Genomic DNA, 19126 nt, shown 5'->3' with positions numbered 1-19126 from the left:
GGAAAACTTTGGTTTCTCCAGCTATCGTAATTGAGAGTTTTGCTGGCTATAGTAGCCTGGATTGGCATTTGTGTTCTCTTAGGGTCTGCATAACATCTGTCCAGGATCTTCTGGCTTTCATAGTCTCTGGTGAAAAATCTGGTGTAACTCTGATGGGCTTGCCTTTGTATGTTACTTGACCTTTTTCCCTTACTGCTTTTAATATTCTCTCTTTATTTAGTGCATTTGTTGTTCTGATTATTATGTGTTGGGAGGAATTTCTTTTCTAGTCCAGTCTCTTTGGAGTTCTGTCGGCTTCTTGTATGTTCATGGGCATGTCTTTCTTTAGGTTTGGGAAGTTTTCTTCTATAATTTTTTTGAAGATATTTGCTGGCCCTTTAAGTTGAAAATCTTCATTCTCATCAACTCCTATTATCCGTAGGTTTGGTCTTCTCATTGTGTCCTGTATTTCCTGGATGTTTTGAGTTAGGATCCTTTTGCATTTTGTATTTTCTTTGTTTGTTTTGCTGATGTTCTCTATAGAATCTTCTGCACCTGAGATTCTCTCTTCCATCTCTTGTATTCTGTTGCTAATGCTAGCATCTATGGTTCCAGATTTCTTTCCTAGGGTTTCTATCTCCAGCGTTGCCTCACTTTGGGTTTTCTTTATTGTGTCTACTTCCCTTTTTAGGTCTAGTATGGTTTTGTTCATTTCCATCACCTGTTTGGATGTGTTTTCTTGTTTTTCTTTAAGGACTTCTTCCTGTTTCGTTGTGTTTTCCTGTTTTTCTTTAAGGACTTGTAACTCTTTGGCAGTGTTCTCCTGTATTTCTTTAAGTGAGTTAATAAAGTCCTTCTTGATGTCCTCTACCATCATCATGAGATATGCTTTTAAATCCGGGTCTAGCTTTTCGGTTGTGTTGGGGTTCCCAGGACTAGGTGGGGTGGGAGTGTTGCATTCTGTTGATGGTGGGTGGTCTTGATTTCTGTCAGTAGGATTCTTACTTTTGCCTTTTGCCATCTGGTATTCTCAGGAGCTAGTTTTTATAGTTGTCTCTGGTTAGAGCTTGTTCCTCTTAGCCTCTATCAGCAGACCTGGGAGACTGGATCTATCCTTCTTTTCAGTGGTCAGCGTACTCTCTGTAGGCAAGCTCTTCTCTTGCAGGGAAGGTGCCCAGATATCTGGTGTTTGAATCTGCCTCCTGGCAGAAGTTGTGTTCTACTCACCAGAGGTCTTAAGATCCCATGGAGTGTCCTGTGAAGACCTTGGGGGTGTCCAGAAACTCCATGCACAAGGAACTCTGCTGCTGGATTGAACAGAAAGGGACTTGTGCCCCTGATCAGTCCAGGTTATCTGCTTCCTTAATTAATGCAGTCTCAGGTCCCGGGCAATTGGATTGGAGTAGACACCGTGTTCTACTCACCAGAGGTCTTAGGATCCCATGGGGAATCCTGTGTGGTTCCTTGAGGTTGTCCGGAGACTCCGCGGGCAAGGCACCCTGGTGCTGGAGTGGACCAGAAGGGACTTGTGCCCCTGCTCAGGCCAGGTTATCTGCTTCCCTAGTTAATGCAGTCTCAGGTCCCTCGAGATTCTATTGCAGCAGAGGCTCTGTTCCACTCACCAGAGGTCTTAGCATCCCTTGGGGAATCCTGTGTGGTTCCTTGCGGGTGTCCGGAGACTCTGCGGGCAAGGCACCCAGGTGCTGGAGTGGACCGAAAGGGGTGGGGGACCTTAATTTCATATATACCTTTTTTTGGTCTATTTCTGAAGTATCTTGTTTAAGGTATCTGGTTCATTTATTCACTTTGAAACCAGTTTAGTCCCGACATTCTAATTCCCTAGACATAATTTACTTGCTCTTGCATCTCTAAAGGCGTTTTGAGTCTTGGATTTTGTTCACTTTTGGAACTTCAATGGAATTTTAGTTTCAGGTTTTTCATCTTTGAAATACTTTGATTTATTATCATTGAGTTTTTATCTCCTAACATTCCTCCTCAAATTTCTACTTTTTTTTTTTTTTTTTTGGTTTTTCCAGACAGGGTTTCTCTCTATAGCTCTGGCTGTCCTTTGTAGACCTGGCTGGCCTCAAACTCAGAAATCCACCTGCCTCTGCCTCCCAAGTGCTGGAATTAAAGGCATGTGCCACCATGCCCAGCTCTCAAATTTCTAACTCTGCATTTTTCTGGTGCTTCTCCTGTGACCTAAGGTTTTCATGAGCACCTGATGATAAAGATGACAAAGATAAGAGGAACATGTTCCCTCCCACCCAAAAGAGAGGAGGTGTCATAGGGAATAACCCCTGGCATGTGTCAGTCTCATAGGGAAACCCAAGAAATATACTATGGTTTTGAGTCAGAAAGATGTCTGGTGACTTGTCCAGGAAGACACATTAGAAGAGATTAGTTTCAACAAAGAGGCCCTTCATGCTTGTGTAAACATGCTACATAACCCCATGACATCGTGAGAGAAAACAGTCCAGGGGTAAAAACTGAGAAAGTTATTCCCAAAGGCAGCACAAAGTGTTGGGGCTAAAAGCTCCTTGGCATCTCAATCTCCATCTTGTCCCTGGGCCATTACTTATTTTACAATTAATATGATGTCTTTAACCTGAAAGGTCCCATTAATGGCATTTTCTTTTTGGAATCTTATTAAAGAAGTTCTTTCTTTTAAACTATCTGACCCCTCAATTGCAGAAATTGTTGAAGACAGAAAAATGTCTTGCTTCTAAAAAGAATTCTATTACCATCACACCTAAAAAAGGCAACAATATGCTCAGTTCTCAATCAGTGGAACAGGTGGAGGAGGACCTAATGTGCTTTGATAGTGATGTTGAGGAAAAAGTCAGAGTTGCAAAACCTTAGACAAAGAATTCAAAAGCTGACTTTGGAAAAGATTTCAAACACTGACTCTATTCTCCTAAACAAAAATCTAAGGACCATAAAACTCAAGAGAAAAAAATCTGTGGGCGCTCATTCTAAAATTAAAAGAATTTATCCACTTTTAGAGAAATATAAGAAGAAGATGGCTCAGGCAAATGATCTCAGTGACACTGATTGGGAAGATTTGGACAAGACAACCATTCAATATCACAATCCTGATTGGCCTCCTTTCCAAAGACCACTACTACCTTATGCCCCTATTTTGTCAGCCCCACTGCCATCACAAGATTCAGTTTCCCTTCAAAAGGGGAACCAAAACCTTAGAGACCAAATTCATCTTGAAAGCAAGCATCAGGAGTTTCTTAAGCAACTCCAACAGCTCAGCTCACTATTCCTGGCCATCACTTCCCCACAGGCACCTCTATCACACCCTATGTTCCCAATTATTGAGACCCCTGGAGATGCAGAGGTAGGTCCTGTCTGCCATCATGTTGCTCTTGAGATGACCATGCTTAAGGAATTAAAAACAGCAGTTTCTCAATATGGGGCCACAGCTCAATATACTTTGGCTATTGTCAAGGTTGTTGCTGAAAGATGGCTTACACCCCAAGACTGGTGTACTCTTGCCAAATCTTCCCTTCGGTGAAATAAATGTTGCCATGATTGGTGCAGATGCTTCTCTGTGGACAGGTTGGCCACCTCAAAAGCAACTGTCCCAAAAAAACAAGATAGTGTTGCGTCTTCTCACCCTCCTGTTCCTAGCCTGTGCCCTCATTGCAGGCAGGACCACCACTGGGCTAATGAGTGTCAATCTAAGACAGACCACCAGGAACAGACACTCTTGCCTATTAAGGTGTTAGGAAATGGGTGGCAGGGCCAACCCCAGGCCCCAAAAAAGGACAATCCATTTGGGGCAGTGAGCTTTGTCCCAGCAAGCCACAATTCATTTCATAACTCTACTGAGCCACACCTGGCAGCCCAGGATTAGGCCTCTGTGCCTCCTCCTGTGTAACCTTGACTCCAGAAATGGGGGTTCACATCATTAATACTTGGATTTATGGTCCACTGCCCCTGGGTATGTTTAGCATTATTTTGGGCCAGTGCAACTCATTTTTGAAAGGCTTACGTGTTTTTCCAGGAGTTATTGATAATGACTTTCAAGGAGAGATTCTTATTCTTGCATCTTTTTCCAAGATGCCCTGTTTATTATTGACACTGGTCAAAGTCTTGCCCAATTGCTTCTTTTACCCTTTCAATCAGATTCATATAAGTCCCTAAAAAGAGTGAAACCCAAAGATGACCCTGGTTCTTCTGACACCTCTTGGATTCAGGCCATATCCAAAGATAAGCCCACTTTAATTTTAACATTAAATGGAAAAACATTCTCTGGCCTTGTAGACACAGGAGCTGATGTTACAATAATTAGAGCGGCTGAATGGCCAACAATTTGGCCAATTGAGGCCACCCTAACTCACCTTCAAGACCTGAGCCAAAGCCCCAATCCCATGAGAAACACGGTTCTGCTCGTTTGGAAAGATGACAAGGGACACTCTGGGATTATCCAACCATATATTATACCTGGCTTCCCTGTAAATCTTTTGGGTCAAGTTCTTCTTTCTCAGTTGGGAATGATAATGTGCAGCCCTAATAATATAGTTACTCTCCAGATGGAAAAAAAAAAAAGAAGAAGAAGATGTGCCTGGTAAGGGCTTAGGAAAAAATAAAAATTGTATCACTGAAACAAAAAATGAATGCCTAGGTCTTGAACATTTTTCCTAGGGGCTTTTGACTCTCCTGTGGCCAATGCTTATAAGATCACTTGGTTGTCAGATGATCCAATCTGCGTCTCTCAATTGTCTTTCCTTAAGAAAACCTTGATGCTGCCCAACAGCTGGTACAGAAGCTTGAGGCAAGCCATCTAATATCCAGCAGTTCTCCATGGAATACTCCTATATTTGAGTATTGATCTCTGAGAAGTTAATAAATCCATGATGATGATGGGGGGGGCCCTACAGCCTAGACTTCCCTCACCTTCAGCCATACTTTAAGGATATTATAAGATTGTAATTGATTTAAAAGTTTGTTTCTTTACAATTCCTTTACATCCTGATGATCAAAACCACTTTGCCTTTAGCCTCCTCTCATTTAGTTTTTGTGAGCCAATGCAACACTTTCAATCGTGGGTGCTTTCCCAGGCGATGGCCAATAGCCCTACTCTTTGTCAGTCCTTTGTTGCTTCTGCCATAAAAGAAGTTAGGCTTTCTTGGCTTGACATGTATATGATTCTTTATATGGATGATATATTTTTGGCAGGAAATTCAGATACAGAAGTTCTCTCTTGCTATAAAGAGCTTCAGAAGGCCCTTTTAAATAGTGGATTACAAATAGCTCCTGATAAAATTCAACTCCACGACCCTTATACTTATTTGGGTTTTAAATTACTGGGTGATAACATGTGGTCACAAGAAATTGCCAAAATACATGTGTCTTAGATTTACTTACTGCAGATAAGGAAGACATTTGCTTAGACTTACGTGAAAAATGCTGTTTCTGTGCCAATATGTCTGGGATTGTGTACAACAGAATTCAAAAGCATCAACAAGAATTAGAGAAGAGGCATCAAGAACTCTTCAACAACCCATGTGGAGTGCCTGGGATGGAATTCTGCCCTACCTTCTCCCCTTTCTTGGCCCAGTGCTTGGCTTATTAATTTTACTATCGCTAGACCTGTTCTCTTTAATAAATTTATGGCCTTTATTAAGGAACATATAGATGCAAATAAAGCTCAACCCTTACAAATTCACTACCACTAGCTAGAGATTGCAGATATGAAAGATGGTTATGTTGACATCTTGCCTAATGACACTTAAGTTGGCCACTTCCAGCTTGGCTGCACCTTCTCCAGTATAATGGACTGGCAGCTAGTGACAAGCAATGGAGAGAGGATGCCATCCTTATATAAATGACAACCTAAGACAGGGGGACCCTGAAAGGTGGTGGGATCTCTTATATTATGGGTAAGACCATTCTTGCATGGCTGTTCTTACAACCTAAGGCAGGCACAGGCCAGTTGGAATCTCAAGGATCTGGCTGATTTAGACATTGCCATCTCACATATGCCTTGTTTCTATAAACTAATAAAGGGGGTTCTGTTGGGGCCAAAAAGCCTTTGGCATCTAAATCTCCATCTTGTCCCTGGGCCATTACTTACTTTACAATTACCATTTCTAACTTCTCCCTTAAGAGATTTGTTTTTCTGTTCCCTGAGAATAGTTAACACATCTTGTAGTTGGAATCTTCCAGCCTTAAGACCTTGTGGTTAGAACCTTCCTTAAGACATCTTGTGGTTAGAACTTTCCTTTTACTCAACTGGTTGTTTAGCACTTTCTATTTACCCAGTCATGTACTTTAGCAATTGATTCCACTTTGTAATTGTGGTTTGCAGCTTTATAAGTTGAGTGTTTTTTTGGAAATAAATGAGGCTTAAACAGATCTCTGTTTTGTCTCCTTCCTTTGTGTCTCTTGTTCCATCCGTTCTCACTCCCTCTCTCAAGACACTTGTTGTTTACTCATGCAGGTTGGGACAACTAAGAAATGACCCAACAAACATTCCATAGTGTGGGACATTGGGCTATTCAAAGACAGGCTGGTCTCTAGTCGAGCTGAGTTGTGGAACCCTGGGTCCCGGTGGTAATAATTCACCTATATGGGATGGTAGGAGTTCCCTCATGTCTCCTGGAACTCTGGCTCCTGTCAAAGTTACCCACCCTCCACAGCCCCACAGGAGATGCATTGCTAGTAGTCATGTAGACAATGTCCCAAGCTTCTGACCTTCAAGCTAAACTCCTCCCCAGTTACCTAGCAACAGTAAAGATAACAGCACACCATAAGAGGTGTTGCTTGGCCCCACCTGGCTTTCTTACTCTCCTCTCCTCTCCTCTCCTCTCCTCTCCTCTCCTCTCCTCTCCTCTCCTCTCCTCCCCTCCCCTCCCCTGCCCTACCCCTCCTCTCCTCTGCCCTACCCCTCCCTTCCCCTCCCTTCCCCTCCCCTCCTCTCCTCATCCTCTTACTCTCTTACATTTCCTCCCTCTTACTCTCTCTTTCTTACTTTCTAACATTTCTTCTCTCTCTCCTTTTCCCCTTTCTCCTTTTGGCCATGGCTTGTCTCTCTCTTTTAGCTTTTCTCTTCTCCCCCAGTCTTTCTACAATAAAGCTCTAAAACCATAGACTGTCTCTGTTCATCAAAGCCCACTGTGCTTGGATGATTGGATAGGCTTTCCTCTAATGAGCCATTTCTAATCTCTTGATGGAAGGCCTTCCTGTGCTCCAGTCAAGGCCCTAACTAAGGACTCTTGCCTTCATGGGAACCTCTCTCCTTCTGCCCTCTCTTCCATAACCCCGGGACTACAGGGTGTCAACCCAGGGCCCCAGGTTGGGAGCTGCCCCTTGTCCAACCCCCCGTCAAGTGGGGTCAGTGGCTTAGGTTCCCACCTGCGGCTGAGTGGGAAGTGTCTGGCAGCCCTCCCTCATCTGCCTGCCCACAGCACAGGAGGAACTCTGGATGCACAGGGGCTATCCTCCCTCCCCTATCTTTCCCCTGCCCCACTTAGTGCTCACATTATAGCTAGCATAGACAGGCAATTCTTCCTTCCTTCCTTCCTTCCTTCCTTCCTTCCTTCCTCTTTCTTTCTTTCTTTCTTTCTTTCTTTCTTTCTTTCTTTCTTTCTTTCTTTCTTTCTCTCCTTTCTCTTTCTTTCTTTGCCTGCCTTTCTCTCTTTCTTTTTCTCTTCCTTCATTCCTCTCTCTCTCTCTCTCTCTCTCTCTCTCTCTCTCTCTCTTTCTGCCTCTGTCTGTCTCTTTCTTTTTTTCTTCCTTTCTCTAAAATGCAGGGAGTATTTGGTGATAATTACCATCAGGTATTCCAGGTAGCATTACATGTGTGATGAATACTACCTTATAAACATTTGGAAAAACGGGAGCTCTAACAAAAGATAACAACTAATTCTCTGACTTGTCAGAAAAATCAACTCCAATATTTTGGGCCAAATACAAAGAAAACCTTATTAAATAGTCAATACTGAGTAAAAGACAGACTTTGTTCAGAAAAGTTTTCCAGACTTTCCCACCTGAGAATGACCACCAGCCATGTGTTGCATGAGCTAAAAAGAACAAACATACAGGCCAATGTACTTTCCCCTGAGGTGTTGTCATTTCCCAAGAACTACAATTCCCATCATCCCATGAAGTTTCCTGGTTCCTTCACTGGTGGACTTACCAGTTAATTCCATTCTGTTGTTCAAGTTTATTGTGTTTTGGCTCCATGTTTAGGTGTCAAAAGCTGACCCCAAAATATCCTCTCTTATAGGGACAATGAGATAACCCACATTTCATGTCCCCAGGTTTATTTTTCTATTAGGAACATAATAAGCAGGACAGTGGTTGTGCATGCATTTAATCCCAACATTCATTAGGTAGGAAGACAGGGAAACATCTGATTTCAAGGCTAGCCTGGTCTACAAGTGGAGCTCCAGAATAGCCAAAGATGTACAGAAAAGTCCTGTCTCCAAAACCTAAAAAACAAACAAACAAAAAAGTATAAATCAAAGTATATTTTAAATATATTGATGGAAATATTAGGCTGTAGGTTAAAACAACCAGTAAAAGTTCTGTTATAGGATTCAGTTTCTATTTGGGATATTCTTTGTTTGGGGTTAAAAAATATCAAGTGAATTGTGGTAATAAATTTCCTGTGATAGACAGGTGACCAACCTCTCAGTAGTAGATCATTCATAATGTCAGGGTAAGGACTGGAGTCCCAATATTTGAGAATGTCTCTTATCATAAAGGCCTGAGTATAGCATATTCCATCTTCTACAGAAGGATTTAGCTGAATATTAATATTCCTGATGAGGTTGCCTCTTGGGAACTATCTCTTTTTAGGATCTTTTACTTATTTGTATTTGATGATTTCATACTTAGAAGTCACAACTTTTGACAAATCAGGTCTGGTCATCCTTCTTCAATAGATCAATTAAAAGAGCCAAATTAAAAGTGGAAAGCAAAACACGGAGATTTTTCAGTGTGGTCACATTGAGAAGAGGGACAAAGGGATCTGCCAATCCCTCCAATACATGTTTGGTGGTCCTGACAGGAGATAAAAGTCTGGGTCAAGGTGGGATCATGCACACCAGAGATGTTGTAAGAATCCAGGGAACCTTAGCTTACCAGGGACACCCTAAGTGAACTATGTGGAGCCAGAAACAATGCAAAAAGCAAGAGGAATTTATTGTTCCAGTGCACTGAGGTCATCTCAGCCCTGAAGGAGAGGCTGCGAACACCAGCACCAGTTCAGCAAGTTTTTTTTTGTATGGTTTCCAGGGGACAAACAGAGCATCAACAACTAGGCACAATATGATTGGCAGAACACTGCACCCTTTAAAATGATTGGTCTTTAGGGAATGAGGTGACAAGGACTTCCCTTGTCCGAAGGTAACAGTCAGTCCTGTGGAATGTTTCCCCACCCACAGGTTGGTTCCCACCCTGTGGTCTGAGAAATGCTAATGAGCCTCTCACTTCTGGAGGAGCAGGTGTTTTGTGAACTTCACAAAGTTCCTGAATTGACCTTTTCATTGTCACTGTTTTCTGGTCTTTAGTCTCTTCCTATAAGGTGGTCTGACAAGTTGTTAAGATTATGTGAAATCTTTCTCAGGGAGAAAATTTCCCCTTCTGGCTAGTGCTCTCTCATTCTATTATAGGTTTCTGGAGAAAATTCCCACACTGTTAGTGTCCCTTGTTTTAATTCTCTGATAGCCATATAGGTCAGACACATGGGACGTACTTGGTTCTATAATAATAGACACTCCCCGCTCATAAAATTATGTGTTTCTACATACAACTCACGAATCGAATGTAAGTTTGATATCACTAGTTTCTAATCTTCTCAAGGCAGTATTCAAAAAATAATTATTGTGTATGGTGGCACTCACCTTTAATCCCAGGTAGAGTCAGGAGACTCTCTGTGAGTTCAAGGCCAGCCTGGTATACACAGTGAGTTCCAGGTTAGCCATGGCTACACAGAGAAACCATGTATCTGGCAGGGGAAAAGGAAGGGGATTGGGGAGTGGAAGACTAGTGAAGCTAAGGGCACAGAGCTCAGGTTTAATTGAACTGATAATCCAAATGACAGACAGGGAGACTCATCAGCAATGCTTCATTCATTATATGCAGCTTTGTTGTTTGTTTTTAACATTCTGAGGACTTACCCCAAGCTGAGGAGGCCTTGATGCAGGTTAAGCTGAAATTTCTGGTTCAAAGACTAAAAAGGAATTTTCAGGCTGGGTTCTATAATAAACACATCTTAATGTAGGCATGACAGTTAAAAGAGAAAAGGCTACTCAAGGAAAATTCTAAGATAAAGAAAAAGATGCCAGATCAGAGGACAAGATGTGGAGAGAACTATTTTAGAATTCATCTTTACTTCTGTCCTAAACTCTAAAAATTGTAAATGTTTTAGCATTTAACTTAATTCAAATGTTGTTACAAAAACAAGCTTTTTATTATTCCTAGTTATCACTTTTACCAGGTTTTACAGAGTTTTTTACATTTTAACTAAAACAGGATACCTGTTTGTGAGTCTAAACCTTTTTATTGACTAGAACTTTATTTAGTGTGTAAGACAGGCAGGTATGGAGGGAGTAATTGTTTTGATGGCAGGTAACATCTGTATCCATATCTCCACTTTTCAGTCTTGCTTACCCAAGTGGATACTGGTGTTGTAGAATCCAAAACAAATTCAAGACAACCTACCACTTCCCCCTCTGAAGAAAATTTCAGAAATGTAGTAGTCAAAATGACTATGCAGCTGCCATAACAAGATAGCAGTTCCCAGAAAAATTCTCCTACCCTGTCCAACACTGAATTCTGAGAAAAACCACAAACATCCTGATCTTGCTAGAAATCCCTCTGATGTTAATAGCTGTGATGTTATAGCTGACCCATAAGTACAAAATGTACTGCTGCTTTGCTGATAACCCACCGTAAGGGTAGGCAGAGTGAGTCACCAGGCCAAAGATAGTCACTATGCAAACCAACCAATGCCTGAAAGGGTTACTTGCTATACAAATGAGAATAATCCAGCTAGCCCTGTTGCCTAAGTCTGCCCCCCCAAGGTATAAAATGTGTGTTCTTTCTGTTCAGGGTCTCTCCTCTTGCCTGTATGCTGAGAGGGTTCACCAAAGCATTGGATCAATAAAAATCCTCTTGCAGATTGAAGCAATGGCGTTCTCTGTGGTCTTTGTGAGTGAAGGTTTTTGATGGACTCCAACATTTGGTGCATTGGCCGGGAAGACCTTTCTCAAGGGGTCGCAGACACTGTATCAGAGGGATGCTCAAGCAAGGTAAAGTGGGATCTCTGTCTGTCTATCTTGTCAGTGTCTGCTGACTGTGTCTGTTAGGTCCTAGAAGGGGATGACTGCTTTCAGGTTCTGGTTTCAGGTCTGGTTTTGATTCCCAGGGTTGTGTGTGTATGTAGGGGGGGGGGCAACTGGTCTCAAGTTCCGGAGTTCTCATGAGAGACCCCATCTGGATGGGCATTGTGACACGCAGATGTGCCGAGATGTCACAGGCCATGAGGAACTGGAGGATGCTCCAGAATCCCACTGGGGGGTTGAATCAGAGGTGTTCTTTCTCAACTCAGCAGTAGCTGAGAGGCAGCTACTGCCTGGTTCAGGCTTCTGTGGGAATCAAGTCTAGGACGCCCTGTATTGGTTTTTGTTTGTCTTGTTTTCTGTGGTATTATTGTGAATGTCAGGCTGTGGTCCTGAATGTTGTCGATGCTGAAGGGGAGATGGGGGAGGCTGAAGTGGTGGCCCTGGCCCTGGGACCAGCTTTAGGGTTGGCTTTCAGGGGCTGCTGAGCTATGTTCTGCTCCTGGGAGTGTGACCAGCAGGTTGAGGTGGCGCAGGAGACCCTGGTGGAGGTGCTGGGCCCTTAGGAGCCTCTTTTGAGCTTGGTGTAGGCAGCCATGGTTGGAGTGGCTGGCCATGAGCACTCTGGTATCTGGGGCTGAATTCGGCGTTCTGGTGAGAGACCTGGATCCTCACTGACCCTACTAGGCAAGAATTAGTCAGGTTGATCTGGGAGTCTATCTCTCACCTTCTCTGACCTTCCCTGTCTTCTTTCGTCACCATGGCTGCTTTGCATACTTACCTAATGATGCTTCATGTTCCCCTGCATCCCACCTGCCTGCCTCCAGTCTTTGGCATGCCGGGTGGTCACAGGTCCTTTCTGGTCTTCCATGCTTTCCCCTATGCCCCCAAGACTCAACAGAAATTCTGGTACCATCCCATGTCGCTTGCAGTAAGCCAGAGTGCCTCTTGTTAGTGAGAGAAAGTGATTTCACTTTGAGACATCAGTGGCCCAGCATAGCCAGCTGTGAGTGCTGTGCTCACTCCCCTGCCCCATGTATGTTTTCGGGTGGCCCTGCCCCCATTCCTTTCCCCCTTGTGCTGCTGGCCATGAATCTGTTCCAAGCTCTGGTGAGGAAGGAATGCGCCCTCTCAGGGCTTCTCCTGCCCAATCAGCCCACTGGTAGAGCCCTGCTCTCTGGGAACTCACCTCCTGCCCATCACGGAAGGCTGCAAGCACTGCTGGTGCAGAGCCCCAGGCGGCAGTCTCCAAGTTCCTTATGCCAAGGGCAGAGCAGTCCTCACTGGAGATTACTGGCACATGGACTTGACTCCAAGGTACACCGTGCCCCTTAGAAAGGCAGCCCACGGGACAATTGTCAGCAATTGTTGCAAGTTCTCTTCATCACACAGGAAGAATGTCCTGGAAGCAGATGGGAGGCCCTCTCAGCTGCTTTGGTGACATAGACACTAGGTTCATGGAAGGTAAGGAGCATCTGAAAATCTTTTGCCAGGCTCTGATGGAAGTGCCCGACCAATATGACCAGGTACAGAAGTTAGAGAGAAAGCAGAGTAAGTCGGTAAGAAAGTTAGCACAAGTTGATAAAAAAAAAAAAAAAGTACAGAGGAGGAGACATAAAGAAAGGAAGGAAAGTGCTGCTAAGAAGTGAGCTAATAAAAGAAAAAGATTTAACCCATAGAGAATCTAGGCAAGATCACGAAGGTAAAAAAGAGCAAAGCTTCAGCAGATGCAGGAGAGATAATGACAGTGGCAAATAGAGAGATTAACAGTGAAGAAAGAAGGAAATAGAGGTGAAGGGGATTAGAGAGAGGTCTGAGATAGGAGAGACAGGCAAAAGGAAGGGTTGTTATATAGAAATAGAAAGCAAGATAGGCAGAAGGATAAAGCACAAGTGATGAGGCGCATGGACAAGCCGACAAAGACAGAGACATGAGTCAGAATCAGAGATGTGCAGTAAGAAAGAAAGATAAACCAGGGCAGAGGCAAACTATGAGGGAGGATAGGTGACAAGATGGAGACATGATAATTGGATAACATCCAAAATAGACAAGAGAAAAACTTGCATAAAATAATGACCACAGTTGTCAGGGAAGCTAGCAAGCCTTGAGAATATAGTAAGATAGTACCTGGCAACAAAAGAGAGCCTTTGGCTAAAGATCAATGAGTTTACTGTAAAGAAAAAGGACACTGGGGGAAAGACTGCCCCAAGAAGAAGAAGAGGGGCAATGGTGGCTCTCTAAAGCTATTAAAGAGACTGTGTTTTATATTCCCACACCAACCAATTCAAGACAAGTTAGAGTTTTCCTGGGCACTGCAGGCTTTTGCAGACTGTAGATTCTAGTTTTTGCTGAATTAACAGCCCTGTTTTATCCCCTCGTGAGAGATAAACAGCCCTTCATATGGAGGAACAAAGAACAACAAGCCTTTGATGCCATTAAGACTGCCCTAATGTCAGCTCCAGCTTTGAGCCTCCTGGATGTGACGAAGCCCTTCTACCTGTTCATGGCTGAGAGCAAAGATATTGCCAAAGGGGCTCTTACTCGGAGATTGGGGCCCTGCAAAAGACCTGTGGCATACTTGTGAGGCTGGTCTACAGTCGAGCTGATGTCAGAACCCCAAAGGGTGATAATTCACCTACATGAAACAGTAGGCGTTCCCTCATGCTCCTGGAACTCTGGCTCTTGCCTAAGTTACCCCCCCCCCCCCCAGTCTTCACAATAGAAGCATGCCTAAAAGTCTCATAGGCAATGGTCCAAGCTTCTGACCTTAAGGATACACTCCTCCCAGTTACCTAGCAACAGTAAAGACCATAAAAGGGCTGTTCAGCCCCACCTCGCTCTCTTTTCTCTCTCTGTTACTTCTTACCTGCGCTCTCATCCTCCTTTCTCCTCTCTCTTTGTCTTCTCTCCTCTCTCCTCTCTCTTTATCCTCTCCTCTCTCCCTCTTACTCTCTTTCTCTCTAGACTTCTCTCTCTCTCCACTCTCTCTCTCACTCTCTCTATCACTCTCTCTCCTCTTTCTCCTCTCTCTCTCTCTCTTCCTCTCTCTTCTACCTTCTCTCTTTCTTCCTGCATTTCTACAATAAAGCTCTAAAACCATAGAATGTCTCTGCTCATCAAGGCCCACTGAGCTTGGAGGATGAGATAGGCTTTCTCCTAATGAGCCATTTCTAATCTCTCAATAGAAGGCCTTCCTGTGCTCCAGTCAAGATCCACTGCACTCACTCTCGCTGGTGTTGGGAACCTTCTTCCCTCATTCCTCTCTCCCATAACCCCGGTGGCTTTAGCAAGGTAGCTCCAGGTCTCCCAGGTAGGGCTGCCCCTTTGCCACCCCCCCCAAGAGTGGGTCAGAGGCTTAAATGCCTACCCGGGGATAAGTGGAAAGTGTATGGCACCCCTTCCATACCTGACTGACAAGAGAATAGGTAAAATTCTGGCGGGGTGTGGGACTTCCCTTCCCCCTCTTCCCCAGGGCACACTTTTTGAGTTCCCAACAAGTGGTAGCAGAGGATAGTTACCCCATACACAGGAGACAGAACCAACTGAAGAACACGTCATACAGAGATACACATCGGATCTCCAAGTTTCCCAAGAGACCATGACTAATCTAGTTCAAAAACTAGGCTTTTTACTTTCTCTCTCTCTCTCCAGAGTGTTCCTGGCAAGCTTCCTCTCTCTCTCTCTCTCTCTCTCTCTCTCTCTCTCTCTCTCTTAGGTTTCAGCTATAAGAAGCTGGTTTTTCCCAGCTCTGTAGCCCCTCACCCCTAGCCATGGCAGTAATTGATCTGAGCTCTGTTTTTCTCAGCAGGCTGGCGTGAGGTTCCCTTCCAGGCATCTGTTACAGGTTTCAGCTGCAAGTAAGTTGGTTTTCCAACTCTATAGCCCCTCCCCACTTACTCTCGGCTTTGGTGTGTATGTACAGCCCAGCTAAACTCTATCTCCTCTGAACTCTGCTCCTCTGAATTCTGCCGCACCCTCCCCACCACAGCCCCACATGAGAGTGCGGCCCACGCTGAAATTTGGGCCCTTCCCTGCGCAGTGGAGTCCCAAAATGGGCCGTGGGCCTGCGGACAAAGGAACAAAGATTGGGTGGGCTTTGGGCTATGGACAGAAGTGGGCAATGGGTGAGTGGGGCAAAAGAGCCAAGGCAAGCCCTGTGTGGGATGGCAAAGGGATGAGCTGCCACTGCGGTGGCCAGACAGCAACTTTGGCTAAAAAGGCTTTCACTTAACCCTTTACTTTCTGCTTTCCTAGAAATAAAAAACTTAGGGGGATGTACCCCTCCCTCCATACAGATAAGCCCATGAAAACTGCATTGAAGCTGAGCCTCCAACACACAGCAATACCTGAATCATGCTTTTCAACCCCAATTTTTTTTTGCTTCTTTTTCTAAATGCTTTTTTTTTCTCTAGTATTCATGATATATGTCCAAAAATTCTCTCAACTTGTTTAAGATTTCCTTTAAGGTTCAAAAATCATCTGATCCTTATCTAATAACTGGTTTTCTTTTACAGAACTGTTAACTGTCTACCCCGGTCACACAATTTACATGATATTTTCTTCCTCAGCCATCCACAATGGACTGTGATGTGCTCCTAAGCAAACCATTGCAGGCATAACTTTTGCTGTCCACCCTATGTAGATATCCTCTGCTGGTGTTCTGCTCCTTTGTTATAATTACTTTACAGGTCTGTCTCCACATGGGACCTGCTGCCACAGATCCATCTGAGACAGCGCCATCTCCTGCGACCTACAGACAAAAAAGCTGCCTTCCTCCAAAAATCTCATCTGACTGAGGACTCCCAAGACAAGTGCTAAACCACAGAAGACAGACTTGGGACCTTCCAGCTAGAGATGGACTCATTTGCCAAAGCCAAATGGCTGCTGAACTTTGGGGAAAGTTACATGATAGTGAGGAAAACATAATGTCTATCTAGATTAATTAATTGATGTTCAAAATGGATGCTATCGCCCTCAATTTGTACTACCCATGGAACAAATAATTGGTTGTACAATCTCTTGCCTTCTCAACCCTCAACTCTCAACTCTTAACCCTTAACCCTTTTTACTACTCTGGCTTTGTTCTTACTTCTCCAGGCTATACATTTTTTTCTGATACTTCCATCCACTCTAAATTTTCACCACTGACACAGTCACATCAGTGACACCCACCCCTTTTTTTCTTATAAAAACAGAGGGGGAGTTGTGGGGAATTGGGGTATGCACAGACAGGCTGGTCTCCAGTCGAGCTGAGGTCAGAACCCCGAAGGGTAATAATTCACCTACATGACACGGTAGGCGTTCCCTCATGCTCCTGGAACTCTGGCTCCTGCCTAAGTTGGTGTGGCCCACAGCCCCCACAAGAGAAGCATGGCTAGAAGTCACATAGGCAACGTTCCAAGCTTCTGACCTTCAGGCTAAACTCCTCTCCAGTTACCTAGCAACAGTAAAGACCATAAAAGGGCTGTTCAGCACCACCTCACTCTCTTACTTCTCACTTTCTTACTTCTTACCCCTCACAATCACCCCCTTTCTCCTCTCTCTTTTGCTACACCCACTCCAAAGAACTCTGCTTGACAAGCAAAAAGGCCTGAAGGCAGTCATGAGGCAAACAGTTTCAAGGAAACTATGCCTCCTAGAACCTTGGCATTCCAATAGCCTGTATACACAAACCCTGTCCCCTTGTTAGTCTGGTGTATGGATACACATGCTCTCTTTCAGTATTGTTTTATTATAAGTGCCTTTAAGGATTGATTCTTGACATATAGCTAAGCCTCCACTAGTGTTCCAATGGTTCCTAGAAAATCCTTGAAGTCAAAGGTGAGCTTGAGGAGCAGTAAGAATGTTACCTATTCAGTAACATTCGAATTCACTTCTAGTAGAAACCCTGAAAATAATCAAGCATTACAAAGAACAGATCTAGAAAAGCTCAGGGCTAATCTGCATAGTGATTACTTAGGACAATAGCTGAGTTGCACCCAAACACAGGAATACACAATGTCCTAGCAAATAGGTGGTTTGTCCATGAAAGATTTAGTGGAAGGGCATTCCCCTGGTACAGGTTTCTTCACTAGGCCCAGTGGAATAGCATAATCAGGAATTTACTAAAGAACCCCTGATGGTGGGTTTAACAATAGACTAGCATTGCATCAGAGCATTCACCTGGCACCATTTTAAGTGGTAAATGTGGCCTGGTTCCCTCCATCTTTTGATGTATGCATTCCTTTTGTTTTGTGTCACTGTAACTTGGCAGATGTGTTCTCCTGGTTGTTTGTTTGTTTGTTTGTTTGTTTGTTTGTTTTTCTTCTGTATAAAAAAGCCTGGTGTTCGTTTGGACATTACATTCAGACCCAACACATTCTCTCCTGTCTGCCTCTGTCTGTACCCCATTCTCACCGACTCTATGCCCATCTGTCCAAGACACTGATTCCCATGGATTGAGGGGGGCTGACTGAGCCCGGTCCATGACACTCTTTGTCTTCTCTCCTCTCTCCTCTCTCTTTGTCCTCTCCTCCCTCCCTCTTACTCTCTTTCTCTCTAACCTTCCCCCTCTCTCTTCTACCTTCTCTCTTTCTCCCTGCCTTTCTATAATAAAGCTCTAAAACCATAGAATGTCTCTGCTCATCAAGACCCACTGAGCTTGGAGGATGAGATAGGCTTTCTCCTAATGAGCCGTTTCTAATCTCTTGATGGAAGGCCTTCCTGTGCTCCAGTCAAGATCCGCTGCACTCACTCTTGCTGGTGTTGGGAACCTTACTTCCCTCATTCCTCTTTCCCATAACCCCAGTGGCTTTAGCTAGGGCTCCCAGTAGGGCTGCCCTTTTGCCACCCCGAAGAGTGGGTCAGAGGCTTAAATGCTCACCCGGGGATGAGTGGTAAGTGTATAGCAGCCCTTCCATGCCTGACTGATGAGAGAATAGGTAAAACTCTGACGGGGTCCTTCCCCCTCTTCCCCAGGGCCCCCTATTTTAGTTCCCAGCACATACTTATCAAAATAAATTAGACCTTGTGGCTACAGATGGCCTGCTTGTCTGTGCATAGTAGCTGTTGTGATGTTACTGGTCAAGAACACAGATAAATTGACTCTAGGACAGAATTTGGTAATTCTGTGAGAATTCTAGAGAGCATGGTTCACTAGCCCCCTGACTGATGACTGACTAACGCTCACATGACTCATTACCAGACTCTATTGCTTAACTCTGAAAGAGTCACTTCTCCCTGACCCTCGCATGTCTAAATTCAGTTACCATGCTCACAGAACGAGACATAGAGTCTCCTGTACATGACTGTCAGCAAATTCTTGCTGAGGCACATAGGTGACATGAAGATCTACAGACAAGCCACTAGAGGGCACAGATGTTACCTGGTTAACAGATGTGAACAGCTATCTAGAAAAAGAAATGAGACATGCTGGAGCAGTTGTGGTAGACAGACACCAAGTTATCTGGACAAAGGTCCTGCTAGAGGACACATTAGCCCAAAAGGCAAAACTGATCGTCCACACTAAGGTCCTGGAAATAAGAAAAGAAAAAAGACTCAATGTCTACATGGATAGCAAGTATGCTTTGGCCACAGCCCATGTCCATAGGGCCATATATCAACAGAGGGGTCTACTGAGAACTGGAGGAAAAGAAATTAAGAACAATGAGAAAATACCAGCTCTCCTGAGGGACCTCCATGACCCTGCCAAGGTAAACATCATCCACTGTCCTAGTCACCATTAGACAGATACCATGAAAGCAAGGGACGACAACATGGCAGACCAAGAATTGTTGCAGCCATGACCCTGCTGGTGCTCCTGGCAACAGAGCCCAAGTTTGCCTATACAGCAGAGGATTTAA

General features: G+C 44.2%; 1 long non-coding RNA gene across 2 annotated transcripts; it reads left to right on the top strand.

The window, feature by feature from the left end:
• The first annotated feature begins 11059 nt into the window (after nt 1-11059).
• On the top strand, nt 11060-17891 carry Gm6093 (predicted gene 6093). Of its 2 annotated transcripts, none has more exons than NR_131141.1 (3): nt 11060-11255; nt 15094-15142; nt 15974-17891. It is a non-coding gene; the product is annotated as a predicted gene 6093 (long non-coding RNA). The 2 variants fall into 2 exon arrangements; NR_131140.1 differs by lacking the exon at nt 11060-11255 and adding an exon at nt 11508-12749 and having other exon boundaries at nt 15091-15142.
• Nucleotides 17892-19126: the final 1235 nt, after the last annotated feature.

Source organism: Mus musculus, chromosome 13 (genome assembly GCF_000001635.26).
Source record: "Mus musculus strain C57BL/6J chromosome 13, GRCm38.p6 C57BL/6J".
Classification (NCBI taxonomy): domain Eukaryota; kingdom Metazoa; phylum Chordata; class Mammalia; order Rodentia; family Muridae; genus Mus; species Mus musculus.
Note: the sequence above shows the minus strand (reverse complement) of the source record. Positions and strands in the feature narration are given on the sequence as shown.